Source organism: Mauremys mutica, chromosome 9 (assembly GCF_020497125.1).
Source record: "Mauremys mutica isolate MM-2020 ecotype Southern chromosome 9, ASM2049712v1, whole genome shotgun sequence".
NCBI classification, from domain to species: domain Eukaryota; kingdom Metazoa; phylum Chordata; order Testudines; family Geoemydidae; genus Mauremys; species Mauremys mutica.
The window spans coordinates 95,872,152-95,890,227 of NC_059080.1; the positions used below are offsets into that span (position 1 = coordinate 95,872,152).

At 43.1% G+C, this 18,076-nt stretch overlaps 1 long non-coding RNA gene across 1 annotated transcript in view; it reads right to left on the bottom strand.

Annotated features, from left to right (window-relative positions):
- LOC123377431 overlaps nucleotides 1–18,076 on the bottom strand; it is an 82,231-nt gene that overhangs the window by 42,498 nt on the left and 21,657 nt on the right. The window contains exon 3 of the long non-coding RNA XR_006582208.1: nucleotides 12,825–12,908. This is a non-coding gene — a long non-coding RNA (uncharacterized LOC123377431). The remainder of the gene's footprint in view (nucleotides 1–12,824; nucleotides 12,909–18,076) is intronic.

Genomic DNA, 18,076 nt, shown 5'->3' on the forward strand with positions numbered 1-18,076 from the left:
TTCTCCATTCTGAACACCAAATTTATTTATTTGAACAAAAATTCTGCACTGTGACTGCATTACATTTCTTGACAATTCTGGCCTTAATTTTTGCATGCCATGTTTGTACATCAGTTCTATTAAAACACAGACCAACTTCCTCCTTCTCTTAACCGCATACATGAAGTTAGTGTTAAGAAACAGTTCCAGTATTTTCATTTCTAGAAACTGGATATCTAACACTAAATTTTAACATGAGATTTTTATCATTGTAATTTTTCCACCCACACCCCTCCAAAAGCTCTTCGCTCAAGCACAATTTTTACTGAGTGCAGGACTGAGAAGTATTGGCGACACGAGACGCAGATGGCATTTTAGCCCTTGAGATAAAGAATAGGTGTAAATGAGTGTTATGATTGTATACAAAGAGCACAAATGCAACAAACTACCATAGGAAGTAGATAATAAGCAAATTCTCTATGGAATATAAAAATCTATGGTATAACAGAGAAAGATCAGTAATCAAACTAATGGACTGAAAGATGGACAGCCAGTTGTCATTATGACAGGAAGGCGAAAGCAGTTGCTTTCCTATTAAAGCTGCATTTCATGCTGAAGTGGGAAGGTGAAAAGTTGCCAGGCATTTAATGTTTAATTTTTATTATTTTTTTTAGAATTATCCTAATGCTATTCAACATCAAAGTTTCATAAGGGCCTGGTTTCTTGGATTGCCTCCTCTGCACTCATATATGTGAATTTCTCTTGAAGTGATAATGGCTGGTGATGAAAGCTATGGGATGGACTCAAGGTGATCCTGCTGGCCAAAAATGTTGCACAGATGGAGGAAGTTAAAGAGCAGGTTTCATGAAATATAAAAGAGGCAAGTGTGATTGAAAGTCGGGGGATATATTTAGACGGAACAGGATCATATCCTAGTGCCTAGTTTCCATGGTGTCAAAGTCTTAGCTAAATCCTTATATCATAAAAAAAAAAGTAGACAGAAACATTCTCTCTTAAATTTCGATTATGTGTCAGAAGGGCAGTAGGATTTGAAGATCTTGTCAACAGACAAAACGGAAGAGTATTATCCTTTTGTGTAGGATTCAGCACAAAAAAGATACAGCTCAGTTGACCACAAATAGAAATGCCAAGAGACACGAGCCAAAGAATAAACTGTACAGTTTGTGTAAAGGACTTTAAATAACTTACACTGGGCTTAAACTACCCAAAAAATATGTTCTGTTAACATTAAGGGTTTGACTTCAGCCTTTAAGAGCAAAGCAATTCAGAATTCAAAGGCAAAATATCTGTCCCGTCATGCCTCTGTATATCAGCCCATGGGGATGGCTTGTTTGCTATTGCACTACAGCCATGTGTGAAAATAATTCTTACTGGCAAAAAACACATTTTTTCCACTGGTTTTGCAGAAAAACAATTTTTTCCTCAGCTTTTTCCCACCCCTAAAAGTAAACAAGCACAGGTAAATAACACAAATTTGGGTGGTGGTTTTTTCAGTGAGAAAACGGCACTATATCCTTTGCAAAAGTGGTGACTTTTCACCAAGGACCAAAGTGACAAACATCAGCATCTGGTACACTGTGATTCTGGGTGTTGCCGAAAACAAATGATAGCCCTGTTTCTGGAAATACGTATGCACGTGCTCATCTGTAATATGCTGGCAGCCCCATCATTAGGACGCCTCATTCCATAAAGTTAAGCATGTGCATAGGTGGTTGCAGGATTGAGGACAATAATACATGATTTGGGGCTCAAGCCAACTATTACTGAAATCAATGGGAGCAAGATTATACCCTGCCTCTGGGAATATGACAAGTGATGCTTGAGCTGAACAAAACTCATTCTTGGTTCAAATTCACAAAGTCTAATAAAAGTCACATACTTATATGATTTTAGCATTTTTCATCCAAGATGCTGCAAGTGAGGCACAGAGAAGGTTAAGTGATTGCCCAGCGTCAGTGAGTTGTGGAAAAGCTGGGTAAAGAACTCAAGTGTAGTGACTCCTGGTCCTTTTATCTAACTCCTACATCGCCCTGTCACCCTAGTCTACATCATGGGGGGAAAGGGGACATATAGCCAATTAAGATATAACTTAAAAAAAAAAAGTACATCTTTTGAGTGCATCCCCCAAAAAAGAATATATATAGTTGGCCACATTTTCCCCATGGTTACATTAGAAGTTGTTGCACCATTGCAAATGAGGGCATAATTTGCCTCTTTGAATTTCTATGGTACTCCTTTAAAGGCCCTGGCTCTGCACTTTGCTGCTCATGGGAACAGGCATTGTCTCACACAGATCTGATTGCAAGATCTTAATGTTCAAGCATCCAAGTCAAACCAAATTTGATTTTAATTTAAAAGAATTTTTAAAAGTAAAACCACAAGTCAAATTCCCTCCCAGCCTGAATCCTTGCATGACAAGTTTCAGACCTGAGTATATTTAAATTTTTACAGCCAAGCTATAAACCCTTGCAAAAATCTTATAATGGAAATGCTGACAGGCCCTTAACTACAGCAGCGCCAGCGGTCGCTGCTATAATAAAGATATTGCATGTTATCAATAATCCTCTTTTTGGCTGAATCCCTGTATTTCTAAAGAGAAAGGGCTTACTGACTTGGCAAATCTATTTTATAAACTTTGTCTCGGCAAAAGAAGAACCCTATTGACAATGCAACTGAGATCTGGGAAGGCACCACAGCCTGCCTGACTGCAAGATAGCAGCGAGCTGTGTGTCAAAATGGGGTACTTATATTTTTATCTCTGTCTTCTAGAAGTAGTGGGGAAAGAAAACCTCTTTTCTCTGAACAAGGCAGGGTCAGCTGAGTTATATAAAGATTGAGTAAACTGCTGCTCTTGGCCACTGGGATGGCTTTGATATGGAGAGAGAGTCTTCATATGCTGCTTTCCACTGGGCAAAGTCCTCCTAATTAGGTGGCGGATGTGTGTGTTTGTTTACATAATATAAATAAATACACCCCTTTTTCTTTGGCAAAGAGGAACAGGATGGTTCTTTCTTCATCCTGGACTAAAATTGAATATGCTAATACTTCTTTTTAAATAACAATACATATAGGAAACGCCAGCAGAAATGGATGAGATCTCAAGGATGACTCTTTTTATTCATTATTCTTTCTTTTTCCAGTAGAAGTTATTTTTAAAAGGTATATTTTTAGTTTGGCTACATAGTGGATTTCACATCCATTACGTTATGTCTCAGGCTTCACTTACTATACCCTGAACTTGCTCAAAAGATTGAAATACTCAGTGAAATCTCCTACAGTGAGGACAATTAATCTGATTTATCAAAGGGAAAAAATGGGTATAGTTCAGATCTGATTCTTCACAGCTTTACTCCACTATGTATACCATTTACAGTGGTGAAACTCCATTAGAACCCCCTTGGGTGTGGGGTTTTGTTTTGTTTTCAGATTTAGCAAATCAAGATGGCAGTCATACTTGCTATTCACCCCTAGCTGACTAGTAGCAAATAATTGTTGACTTTCCATATGGACAGGTATGTGGCACCTTTCCCCCAATGGACTAGAACTGACTGGATCTTTATTAAATGTTTGGTTTCCTGTGAATGCAGCAGTCCAGTGCCATTTTCTTCTCTCTCTTCCATGGACTCTGCACTTGAATGGATTTAAAAGCTACAGGAACAAGCACTCTCCCCTTTACCATTCTTGCAATTACTATACAGACCATGCAACTCATCCCCGCTTAGCTCTGCCAACTTTCCATCACCCCTTCACTGCCTTTCTGCACACAACCTTCTGCTAAACAGCCCTCTTCCAGCACAGCCAAGTACTACACCAAACATGAACTACTACTAATGGTAGGTGGGGAGGGTATGAAAAACTTTCTGGTGAAGTGTGTGCAGAAGGGTGAAAGGGGGACATGGCGAAGGTTGCAGTGTATGGTCTGCAGTGACTGCTTACTCTGTCATGAAAGAGATGCCGGGGCTCAAGCAATTAGGTGCCGGAGCTCAAGTAATTTTTTTTTACATTCATAACTGATGCAGCAAGCCCACGGGTGCCAGGGCTATGAACTGCCAAGCCTAGAGGTGCCGGGGCGAAGCCTTGAAGCAAATTTAACACTATCTGCAGTGCATAGTAGTTGTGGTGAAAAGGTGTGTGCTTGTGTGTGGAGGAGTAGCAGTGTTGTACTATTAGATGGATTTATTTTTCACTTCCGTGCTCTTGTGGGTTTGTGTCAGGTAGGGTGTGGGGATAGCAGCCCAAACTGCTTCGCAACAAAGTTCTTTGTGTATTAATATATGTAGGGCAAGATTTCAAGTGTTCAGTATTGGCCTAACAATATTTTGCCATTGCTTTCTGTGGCAGCAGAGTTAGGCCGGTGCGGGATGCTTTGGAAAATCCCACCTATAATGTAAATGGTTCTCCTCTATCACACCAATGACAGACTTTCCCCTCATTTTACTCTAAGACTAAAGCTTACACAAAGCAGAACAGCAAGGATCACGTTCTACCCTCCACGATAGCTTACCATGTGGAAACAAAGGCATCACGATGGGTTCCTGGTTCAGACATGCAACATGGTCCCTCACTAGGGCTCCTAGCTGGTACGGTAATCCAAATAATAGGGAATTTATGTGAATGCCATACTGTTTAAGTAGCATGTGAGTTTCATAAAAGACTTATGAGTTTGGTTCATAATATGAGTAATGGTCCCTTCTGTATATTACAGTCCATGTACATATGACATACTGGCTATAGGTCTGCTCTAACACCTATGGATGTTAAAACTAGACCTTGATTTAGATAGAGCTGGATCAAAACCAGTGTATAATACATGAAATATATATGTCCTTTCCCCAAGAACTCATTGGGTGTAACTAATGGCAGGATTTGATTCTAGCAGCTCACTTTCAGCTGCATGATCCAGAGATATTTCTTATTGGCTTTGTAGAGAATATGCTCTAGAAACTGAGGCGAATGGAGGCAATAACGGAAGCTGGAAAATTACTTTGGAACAAATAAAAAGTGTCTGAAAATCTTCATAGGAACTGACTCTGATCCCTTCGTAGAGGCTGTGAAGAAAGCAGGTAACTTTTTTTTTTTTAGATTTGTATTTCACTCTCTTCCTACTGGTACGTTTCCTAGTCTGTGGGATGGCAAGCGAGATACCCAAAAAACATGAGGGAGCTGGCGACTGCAGTATGTCTCATTCAGCCATGGACATACAGAAAGTCTCATTAGGGAGCCTATTCTAAGGACAATACTCTGTCCACTGCTGCTAATGGACCGTGGCAGTGGAAAGGCTCCTCATCCTGTGCTTACCCAGCACTGCAAAGTGTCCTTCCCCCACACATAGGAAAATCCCATGTAGGGAAGAGCATGACCCAAAGTATTTAAACTTAAACTCTGATATTTCTCACATTCTCCACGTGAGATGACCTTTGACTGCTGAGAACGGGGGGGGGGCTTTCTCCCCAATGAGTTGTGCAGCCAAGACCCTAGAGACTAGTGTATTTGCCTTTGAGTTTTGAAGACTAAGACTATAATGAGGAGGCACTGTTGGTGGAATTGACTAATGCCTTTTCTCCCAGAAGACACAAGTCGGGTTAGTCGGTAGTGGGAGATCCACTGTGAAAGTTGTGAGACACCAGCAGCTTCAGAACTGGCAATTCTGCACTGGCAAACCAATAGCAATTGCAAATACCACCACGATTTCTGAATGATTTACAATACTCTCGACTGTAACTGACCGCACAGCACTGAGAGAAGAATGGATCACTTGGCACAAACAAGCCAGTCTTTCCAAAATCCTCATGATAGAAATCACTGTTGCTATTTTGGGGAGGGCAGAAGAAGAGTTGGGGGACTCTCCAAAGTAGATCAGAGTTTCAAATGGCAAGTTATAAAACCCTTTATCCACTTATAAGGTTTTAGGGGTTGGGGAGGAGAGTGGGGCAAAAAGTGCAAGCACTGCAAAGAATTTAATAAAACCATTAACTGAACCATACTTCCAGGATGTACTTTTACCCAATTCTTTCCTCTCATGTTTGATTCATTATATTTACACACTTAGAATCTCTGCCAGAGCCTTTATTTTATTTTGTATACAGTACCAATAGCTAGGTCTTATTCAAAAAAATTTTATATTATAAAATTATATATTATATATATATAATATATATAATATATAATATTATATATTATATATAATATATATATAATATATATATTATATTCTTATTAAAAACATCTATTTCTTTCTGTTCCAGGGTACTGAAAAAATTGCACCATCAGTTTCACACAATCGAGTCAGAAAAAAAACTAACTTACTAGATTCTTAGATCATTCCACATGTACTTAACGGATTAAATCATCTTTCTACATATAAACCCTCCCTCACCAGCTATATATGTTTTACACACACACTTGTGCACACACAAACACCCCTTTTGAGCCATAAGTTTTATCACACAACTCTTAACACTGCAAAATGTGTCTACGCTATTGTTTTGTTTTAAATGTTTGAAATCCACTGTGCCTTGTTTTCTTTTTCCTCATGGGGACTAAGATATTTTGCTTCAAAGTACACATTTTAAATCTATATAAAGGTGTCTAGGTACCCTGGAAATGAATACTTTGGAAATGTGTGACTGTGGTGGTGGTGGTCGGGGGGGTGGGGTATAGAGTTATATATGGTTGGTATGTAAAATAGATGGCAGCCTCAGCATTAAAATGGATGCTAGCAATATCATCCTTAAAAGAAATTTCTTCCTCAAAGGGTTAAAAGGCTCAGAGCAATAAAATATTCATCATTGACAGTTTTAAGAAGGTAAAAGCATTTCCCAGGGGGCATCTTGTGGTGCTGTAGTCTCGCCTTATGCACAGTTTCCTATCTCTCACTTCCTTCCTCATTAGGTTGGTGTTGGGATAAAAGAGTAGAATGGGTCAGGAGGTCCTGTTCCAAGTAATTAGAGAGTTGCTTCTTTTATCTAAGTGTACCTTGTTAAAGTATATCGGTGTCAGCCAGGTTAATTGGAACTTTAATACATAATTGATGTTAATTTATGGCCCTTTTTGTTCCAGGATGCTCATCTGGACCCTACACTCAGGATACAGTTTTCTTGTTATTAATTATATACAGAAAACCAATATCCCCATGGGAAGAAACCAGTGTCACCCACAACATATAAAAGATCCAGCATATCCATTATAGTTATGCAGATCTTCTGCTCCTAAACCTGAGCTGCCCAGTTTACTGGTAATTCATGATTTACAAATGCTTCTGTTCAGTGTTGGCATAAAATAAATGTAATTTCGCCTCTGGCCAGTTAACTCTACTGAGTTCAGTGGACCTACTCCCAGGTCCGACCATTGTAAGTGGGAGGAGTAAGATTGGACTCCAACATTATGGATGATTCTGTTAGTTTCATAAATACACAATCTATTTTCTCCCTGAATTTACAATAATCCATTTGGTAGCAGCAACTACTGCTTGGAAACTGATGAAATAGCATGCAACACAAATTTAAACAAACAGTCCATGTAAAGATCAAATCTAAGACCTTCAGTTAATCGCTATACCAGTCAATACACTATATAAATTCCCTAATACCAGCCAAGGACCCTCTCCAGCAATAGGTCATAAGAAAAGAAGTAAAAAGAACCAGACTTCAGCTTCCCTGCATTTTTTTTTCCCCTCCAAGCTCCAATTTGCTCTGTTTCTGTCTTGCTTGGCTGGGAAATTGCACTGTGAGTGGCCTAAAACCCACCTGGCTCTGGTTTCTTTGTTGCCTTTAAATACCTACAAACTCAGGGCCACATGCCACCTTTCTGAAATCCCATCAGAGGGGGAAATAACTTGTTGCCTCTCTTCATGAACTGGAATTGGAAGCCCCCAGGAGGAGATAGCAGGTGCAGCACTGAAACTCTACAGATCCGCTTGTCCTAAGGGATAGCCATAGACTCAGCCCTGTGAATTCCAGGGCATCCATAAAGACAGTCCAGACCCTCTTCAGGGAGCCCTCCTCCCTGGCAGGAGCCATGCTGCTATTGGTTCACCCTGCCGCGGATGGTCCTTTCTCCACCTCTGATATGAACAGAAGGTAGTTGGTGCTGGTCTGCCCAATACCAGCTCCCATGTAGATATCTTCATAGAAATCTGACTGTCTATGAGGAGCACACATTCTGTAGAATGGCTGTTTTCTCTTCTCTCTATCCCCATAACCCATCACCCTAGCCCAAAACCTGCAGTTCCCCTTCCCCAACCTCAGTTAGGGGGGAGCATTTTTTAAGAGCCGTGCTTTACCTTCCTCCCAATTTATCCATGTTTGGGCAGACTTTATCCTCCATTTTGATTCCCCTCCACAGCAAGGAATGATGGAGAACATGGTACTTTCAGAGTCTGGTGCCCTCGAACTGATGGGCATGTACCCAACAATACCTTGAACACTTGCCATTCCAAGCTCAGTGACAGCTTATTGATGCTGCTGACGTTCACTTTCTCCTAGATGCTGCCAGGTTTCAGACTGGAGAGACACACGCTAACCCTGTACAACTGGTTTTCCCCTTTAATTTATATCTTGACTCATTTTGCTCTCGGAAAACCAGCTGTGACATAACATAACAAGCCTGTTGTGGCTCACGCTGGAACATGACACAAAACATGACGTGTCAAGTTTCTTTGGAACCTTTCTCAGATCAGGTATCAGCCAAAAAGAGGTCATTTTAATTATCAGATGATTAATTAATTAGATAGTTAATTGTCAGACAGATGAACCCAAAGATTATGTAGCACTCTCCCTGTACATCTGTGATACAAAAGAAGAATTATGATTTTTTAAGCTGAATGAATAGAAAGAAAACTGCTCAAAGTTTTTTGGACATACATTTTGCTGATTTAATGGTTTGAATTGAAGCCTTTTATGTGAGGTTTGTGTAACATTGGTAGGTATTGTTGCATCTTATTGCAGGCAGAGCTATTGCAACAGCTGGTTGAACAGTGACAAAAAAAAAATTGTGATCATTTTGCAAGTTGGAAATTGCATCTTGGTTCAAATATATTCCCGCCCCTTTTATTCTCCAATACGTGAATGTTGATGCTTAGCAGCTTTTGTCTGTACAGCTGCATGGGGAGGAGCATGGGTTTGTGTGAATAGACATGTTGCATGAGAACATGGGGATTTGTGCCAGAAGTACTTGCCCCATTATCCCATGTGGATTTTCTTTGTGGGTCTGGAAATGAGGTAGGTAGGAGGCATTTAAAACCAAATAATTCTGACGAAAATGCAGCAGTGATCAAAGAAGGGAAGAGATGGGGCTAAGAAGGTGGATGTTTGAGGAACAAAAAGAAAAGTCCATTGATTAGTGATATTTTGTGCTCTAGCCCCTGAGTATGTAGTAAAGTCTTTGACGTGTGGCCAGAAATTGAGGCAAGGAGATCAGAGTCCCCCATGGGGCAACTACCCTTTGGGCCTACCTCTGTGTATGGCACAAGAGTAGGTATGTGTCTGTGCAGCCACAGAGTCACCAGTGGGAGGACTGTCAGGAAAGTGTGGAAGCCAGAAAGCAGCTCCAGTCAGGAAAGAGGTGGGTCCTCAGCTGCAGGAGTATCAGCAAGGAGCGCCGTAGCAGCTGCAATGTGATAGAGTGGAGGCCTGGCACTAAGGCAATTAAACAAAGATAAGTGACCGAGCTACAGAAAACAGGACTGCACATGTAATCGCTGTGTCAGTGACCATGGAGACGAGGGCTGAGGAGATCAGTGTATGCAATACCCTTGATATCATTCTATGATGGCTATATAGGTCAGTGTTTAACGCAGCAAGCGGGACTTCAACCTCCAGCTTTAGAATCCACATGAACTAGCTTCCCTTTACTCAATCCTTTCTGGATGCCAGCATATAAACAGTAAGCCTCTTTCACAGGTTTATGCAATTTTTAGACAAGATGCCATCTTGAACAGCTCGGTTAAATAATGCAGAGTTGTACTGTGCCTTGTTAAATAGCTTTTAGGATGGAGTGCAGGTCTTAGCTTTAAAAAAACTAAGTGTCCACATTTTTTTAAGAATCTGAATACTTAAAAGTATTTTTTCCCAGGAGGGTTAAGGTTATGAGAAAAATCCAATAGACATCAAACAGATCTAGACACCATCACAATTGCATGAAAATCTCTTATGGCTTTTTATCGTATTGCTTTGTCCCAGAATTTCCTGAGAGAGCACCGAGCAGAACTGATTAACCTCACAGAAACTCCTTCAGGATTCAATGGTCTCAAAGGAAAGTTACTAACTGGCACTGAAGGCTCTTAATGGCCTGTAGTCTGGAAACTATGGACCAGGAATTGAACCAGGTGTCCTTCAAATGCAAGGTTTCAGAGTTGTAGCCGTGTTAGTCTATATCAGCAAAAACAACGAGGAGTACTTGTGGCACCTAAGAGACTAACAAATTTATTTGGGCATAAGCTTTCATGGGTTTTAGCCCACAAAAGCTTATGCCCAAATAAATTTGTTAGTCTCTAAGGTGCCACAAGTACTGCTCGTTGTTTCTTCAAATGCAAGTAGTTGTTGATTTATAAGGGGTTTTTTGGTAGTGGCTGCAACCTACTTTCATGAATGCATGTGTCCCTTAGTCCACTTTGCTAGAGACAACACTTCACATGGTTGATTGTTGCTGCTTCAAATGGTTCAAAATCAATAGAATCAGAAAGACACGGGTGCATTAGGGCAGCAGAAACAAAAAGGGAAACATCTGAAACCCTATGTGACCCTTACGCCTATCACTAAAAGAGATACCTCTACACTGCAGTTGGGAGCATGCCTCCCAGTCCAGAGAGACACACCCGCTACCTCTGCTTAAGCTAACATGTTAAAAATAGCGGTGTGGACATTGTGGCATGGGCGACTACTCTGGCTAGCCACCTGAATATGAACCCAAGGGGTTGGGTGGACTTGAGTGGCTAGGCCGTGCCTCAATATCCACAGTGCTATTTTTAGCGCACCAGCTGAGCAGAGCTAACGCATTTGACTACTTGGGCCAGAAGGCATGCTCCCAGCTTCAGAGTAGACATACTCATAATGATTTCTGCTTCACTAGTGTGAAAACTGAGCGATCTTTGCCTCTCTTCCCAGGTGCAACCTACCTATCCCACTGGGGCAAGTGATGCAGGCAGGGTTAGTAGTAAAGGACAACAATCTTAAATGTAGGGACTTGTTCCTTTTTTTTTTTTTTTTTTTTGAGAAGTGGCTGAGAACCCACAAGTCCCGTGAACTCCACACTGAGCTGTAAGCACTTAGCACCGCTGAAGATTAGGCCTATAGTGCTCATCTATGTGCATAGTGCTGTTACAGTAAACTGAGGGCCTGGTGGTGCAACCCTTGCATTGGTGATGACACAAGTAATCCCATCAATTTAAAGGCTGCACAATTGAGTCCTGAGTTAATATAACATGTGCTTAGAATTTGATTTACAACAGGGTCTTCTAGCTCATACCTGATTTTTAATGGCCCTGAACTTGTGCATAGAAAACACAGGTGAAATATCTAGCCACAGAGCTAGGAGTAGCAGTTTTGAAGATTTAATCCGGTGAACTCTGAACTCCGCCCTTCCCATCTCCTCACTATCATTTTGTTACCCCCGTTGTCAAATCTGAAATTAAATTGGAAGCTCCTTGGGCAGGGGCCATGGCTTTTATCTGTACTTGAAGACACCTAGCATGCTCCTGGGTGCTGGCAAGTAATGACAATGAAAATGTTTAGGAGTAGATTGCCACAGACCTCACTCTGCTGCGCACAGGAGTCCAGCACCTCCCTTATTCCCCCTGCACACATTGCGACTGACTGGGAGAGATCTGGGGCTGCTCACTTGATATTGTCCCCAGCAAGCAAGGGGGCGGGGAGAGGATGGAATAGGGCGGGCAAAGGGAGGAGCCCTGGATCTGGCCACCCCATAGTAGCTGGCTGGGCCTATGCTGAGGAGTATGCAGCTCCAAACACAGAAGTGCAGTGACTTGCTTCTCCCCGCAGGGGGAGACTTTGTGAATTTGTGGGTCACATTCTAGCACAGAAGGGGCAAACTATGTGGCCCACGGGACCCTCCTGCCCAGCCCCTGAGCTCCTGGCAAGGGAGGCTAACCCCCAGTCCCTCCCCTGCTTTTCCCCTCCCCCACAGCCTCAGTTCGCTCGCTCGCTCGCTCGGCCACCAGTGCAATGCTCTGGGCGGTGGGGCTGTGAGCTCCTGGGGCAGTGCACCTGCATAGCTGAGGCCTGACCCGGTGCTCTGTGCTGCGCGGTGGCGTGGCTGACTCCAGCCAGACGGCGCGGCTGTAGCGCCGCTGGCCACCAGTGCTTCAGGTAGCGCGGTAAGCGGGCAGGGAGCGGGGGGGGGGGTATAGAGGGCAGGGGAGTTTGGGGTGGTCAGGGGGCGGGGGTGTGGATAGGGGTCGGTGCGGTCAGAGGGTGGGGAACAGGGGAGTTGAATGGGGGCATGGGTCCCCAGGAGGCAGTCAGGAAGGAGAGCAGGGGTTGGATGGGGTGGGGGGGGGCAGTCAGGGTTCCAGGGGCCGTCAGGGGACAGGGAGGGTTGCATGTGACAGGAGTCCCAGGGGGCCATCAGGGGGTGAGAAGCAGGAGGGGGCGGATAGGGGGCTGGGCCACTCCTGGCAGTTTGGGGAGGCACAGCTTCCCCTAACCGGCCCTCCATACAATTTTGGAAACCCGATGCAGCCCTCTGGCCAAAAAGTTTGCCCGCCTCTGATCTAGCCCATGATCATGCATCATGAAGATGCTGAATGCTGTATACTGACATTGAGCAGGCACATCAGAGGCTCTTGGAGCCCTGGGTTTAAAACTTACCTGGAATATGTGCAGCAGTGCAGAGGCTGGGGTAGTATTTCTACTGTCTGAGGTTAGAAAGACCCACTGATGTGTGGTGGTAATCTGAAAAACAATGGGTCCAGATTCATGGCTGCTGTAACCACAGTGAAGTGGCGTTCCCTGTGTCATGTTTTCCACAGGGGCGTCTCCCTTAGTTCTGTGTTACTGTAGCCACTGGTGAGAGAGAGGCACGGTTGGAGCACTAGAATGGGAGCCATAAACTCCTGAATCTTAATCTTGATTCTCATACTAGCTTTGAGTAGGGTGACCAGATGTCCCGATTTTATAGGGACAGTCCCGATTTTGGGGTCTTTTTCTTATATAGGTTCCTATTAACCCCCACCCACTGTCCCGATTTTTCACATTTGCTGTCTGGTCATCCTAGCTTTGAGCAAGTCCCTTAACTTCAGCATCCCCATCTGTAAAATGAGTTAATGGCCGTTACTGACTGCATACGTAGTAGTTAGGTAGTGCTTTGAAAATGAGAAGTGCTCTATAAATATCTTGAGAGGACCAGGCTGCCGTTTTACCCGTGAACACCCAGTGGCGCTCTGAATGTTCAAGGAATGTACGATCGGGCCCTTTACCCACAGTTGATTCCGCACTTGCAGTTGTCATCTTGCTTCTGACTTTGCAATGATGTCTGCAGCAATCAGTTGTGATGCCTCCAAGGATTAGAGAGAGGTTTGTGACTTCACTGGGGTAAATGAACCCTGCAGAAACAAAGCTCCTACAAATTCCCTTGGTGATCAAAACAAGAGAAGGGAAGCACAGACAATCGAGTATACCCTGCAACTTCATCTCTATATACAACAGTTGGATTGGTGTGACAGCAGGACTTTAAATGGGAATTGCTTTGCTCTTGAGCTTGACAGAACTGCCATTAATAATGCTGATGCATTCTTACTGCGTTATGCATTAGGGACTGTGGAGTCCAGAATGAAAAAAAAAATCGCATCTATTCACTGGCCTGCCTAAGACCAAGAAAAATACAAACAACATTTGCTTTAAGGTGACCGGTTCTTAACCAGTCCATAGAGAAGTTTGAGGAGACTTGCAGGAAGAGGGGATAGAGGAGAGAGAGTTTCTAATAAAAACAGTTGACTTCAGCCATGGCCAAACAAAATTGACTAATCAGCGCTACTCCAGGAGGGTCAGGAAATGTTGGAAAGGCACCACTTTTCATGCAGTGAGAACAGCTCTGGTAAAACTCTGTCACCCAGAATAAAACAAACCAAATGGGGAAAATATTTACACCCCAACCTAACCACATTAGAGCCCTAGGCATAAGCCCCTCACAACTGTCAATGTGGCTGTGGAGGATCTTTCTGGCTGTTAAACACCTTTTGATTTCACCTCAGGGACAGTTAAATCATGAAGTTATGTTTGTCATGCACCATGGACTGCTGCTCCCTCAGGTTTCTAATGCTTCATTCTCAAATTGCAAACCAATTAGAGCTGTTTTGTTTTCCTGGTTACGTGAAATTCCAGTATATGCTCCTCCCAGAGCTGTTCTGCTGCATACCTGGTGCAATGTGTTTACATTACCCAGTGAGCATTGATCAGGTTGCAAGTGTTTCATGCTGCAAACTGTGCCACAGTCTGATCTGAAATTTAATTTACACTGACCCTGCAGCTTTCAAATTCCTAATATTCATCTCACATAGGTGAACATTGCAAATGCTTTGGAAGCCACACCACTAAAATATGAGACAACTCCTTATCTATGTTATAAATGATTCTATATTGGTGTAAGCTGGGGCTTTAAAACACTAATCTTTAGGCTAAAAGCATGTATGGGTTGGGGTTTTGGGGAGTTTTTTACAGCATATGCTAATAGATTTGGACTGTAGGTATTTTATAATGAAGTACTAATCCATGTACATTGTAAAAGCTAAATCCACCCTGCAAGAGTTCTGTGTTCCTGGGAAAGTATTGAGGGTCTGAATGAAATTTGCTGTAAACTTCAATTTCTGCCATAAAGTTCCAAAAAAGGATCTGTTTGCTACCCTTTTGCAAGTGCCATCAAGAACATTATCTGAACTGACTTGTGCTCACAAACAACACTGTAAATATTCCATTAATTATATGTACCTTCTTATCACAACATACTCTAGAAGCTTTTTTGCTGTAGTTTACTTAATATAAGAAGCCAATGTCTAGTTCTGAGCCTAGAGCTCCCCTTAGTGGACTGAGCTGTGCATGCAATTTATTGCATATATTGCTTCTCAGGACCTAAGATCATAGCCATTAGAGACAGAAATGACCGATTTGATTAATATAAGCCCCATTTTACAGATAGGGAAACTGAGGTATATTACATGACGTTTCTGTCAGAGGTGAGGAACAGATCCCACCTCTCTTGACTGCTACTTCCATCATTTAGCCACAAGACCAACAGTTCCTCCAACATGAGTCTCCGTTCAACAACAACTTGGATTTCTATATTGGTCATAGGTCATAGACTGCTCATTTCAACTGCTTTGGTTCTCATGCTTGATTCAGAAGCCCAGTTGCCTTCCTACATTAAGCTTATGCCATTGGTGCTATTGGCACCAATGACAGCTCTCTCTTTTGTCAGTTGATTAACAAAGTCAAATCTGCCCCACGGAAGCCAGCAAAGAGTGCAAACAAGTGCTGGGCTGATCTGCGTGGAGTGCTCTCTGTCAAAGTGAGGCAATTTCTGTTATCCTCACTGTCACAGCTCCCCACTGGCTGTGGTTTAAACTCGTAGCTAAGATGACGTGCTACTGACTTAACTGAACGAGCAGAACATGAAGACTTGTGAGTGAACTCTCAGAAGCAGATTGACCATACCAATGTAGAAAATGACTCTTGTGGGGGAAAATACATAGGGGTTATAGAATAGACCCTGAACAGATTCTATTGCATGGCCTAGTGATTAGAGCACGGGACTCGGAGTCAGGGCTTCTGCATTTTATTCCTGGTTTGCCAAATGACTGACTGTTATCCTGGTTAAATCTCTAAACCTCACTGTGCCTCGCCAATCCATGTGTAAAATGGGCATAACTTAGCTATCTCACGGGGGGGGGGGGGGTTGTAAAGCTTAATTAATAAACATAGCTTTTTAAAAAAAAAAACTTAGGCTAAGCTCCTAACATGACTTAGGCACCTAAATATGTGGTCTGATTTTCAAAAATGCTGAGGATCTGGCAATTCCCACAGGAGTCACCCTTTCTGGGGGGAAAAAAAGGCTTGACCTAATGCTTTCAAAGCACTCGCTCCTGTCTCTGCTCAAGTCCACAAACACCTGAGAGACCCTTTTACTGGTAAAACACACCCCATGCAATTTAGTTACAACGTTAGTTTGCACCATCCTTATACACTATATAGCCTCTCCCCTACAGTCCTAAGGAGCCCTCAGCTCCCGAGACAAGCTCTCTCGTTCTGCTTCCCCACCTTTCCCACTTCCTTCCTGTGCCCGTTGTGTCATCTGCAGAGTCAGCTGCCTAATTAGCCTCTTAGTTCTCCTCAGCCCATCAGTTCGGCACAGCTCTTCTTAATGAGGTCTGCTCTGGAGTAATTCATTAGAGTTGTAGTGACTAGAGTGCTGGATCGGCTGCTGTTGCCCAGCCCTCTGTCACAAGCACTGAAACCCGGGGATGGAAAGTGTTGTGAAAGAGCGAAGTACTTTTTACCTGAGTGAACCAAAGTATTCAAGTGTTTACAATGGAAAACTGATTCTACCAATTACTCATCCAGTCGGGGAACAGAAGCACACTGTGATTTGTACATCCAGTCAAAACTTTTGTTGTTTATTTGTATTGCAGTAGCACTTAGAGGCCCCAGTCATAAACCAGGGCACCCCTTGTGCTCGACGCTATACAAACACAGGACAAGAAGATAGTCCCTTCCCTGATGAGTTTATAATCTGAAGTAGCCCACACATCTTGAGTCTTAAATTACACACAATTTTCCAGGACAAGTGAAGAGATGTAGCTCTTGGCCTCTGTCAGTTCTCTCTTTTGAATTATTCAGATTGTTTCACAGTGCCTTATCTTCTACAGGATCTCCTTTCGTGCACAGTATCCAGAGGCAATGGTTTATTTTTCCAGATTTGACTCCTCCAGTGTTGGGTTGTCTTTGTTTACCCAAGGCACAGCATTGGCCTTGATCCTGTGAGGTGATGAACACCTGCCGTGTGGACTTCAGCGGGGAACACGGGCAGATCAGCACATCACTGGAGCTGTTTATTATCTCACAGGGTTGGGTCCCCTTTTTGTTGTTAGTTGGCACTCTGCCTGCACTATATCGTCCCTTTCAACATTGTTTAAATATTGTGGGCAGAGGGGCTCAGTGGCAGACATCCCAAACCCACGAAAAAAACACAGAAATTGGGCTTGTTTTTGGTTTAATTAGCTTGTGAGTTACTCGTTGGCTAATTTTTAGTTTGTTGCTTGTTGCTTCTTTTTTTTTTTTTTTGATCGTCTCCCGGCAAGCAGGGGCAAGGTGGGGAGAGAGTCAGGGGTGCACAGCGGGCTCTCCGCCGTCCCAGACTGCACGCTGGGGGGGATCTAGTCACATAGAGTGTTGGGGTTCTTAGGGATTGGCTTGTTTTGGCCTTGTTTTGAAATGGGATTCGCTTGATTTTTGGCTTATTGTGAAAGTCGCAGTGCTTATTTACTGCGGGAAAGTTGACAACTGTGTCCAGTGGTAGCACAGCAGCAGTAGACATGCTAAGACAAACATCTGTATTACGGTGTTGCATGGAGGAAGAACTTCCAGAAGAAGAGATGATTCTATTCAGTCTGGCCATCTCTTGGAACTTGTGTCCAAGCCAGCCTGGCTCAAACGGATACATGGCATCAAGTTAGAGATAAAAGACAGTTCGTTGTCATCACACTTGTTTTGCTGAAGTTCAGGATTCCCACTAACCTATAAACTTTGTAGGAGTTGCATATGCACAAGATATGAGAGAGAGAGAGAGAGAGAGAGAGATCTATGCCCAGGGTAGTGCAAGCTTCCCTGCCTGTGTATCTCCAGGTTCTGGTAGGGAGGATGTAGGTTCGGTATCTGTGCCCATTCAATACTGGTCTGCTCTTTGGAGCTATAATTGTGTTGGGTTTGCTACGCAAGGCACCCAGTTGTATGTACGATTCCACCACCTAATTTCATATGGGTGACCGAGCAACCATGATACTCACTCCCTGCCAACCTACACTGAATTGAGACCAGTGACCTACATGCAATTACACCATACCCCGTTCCCA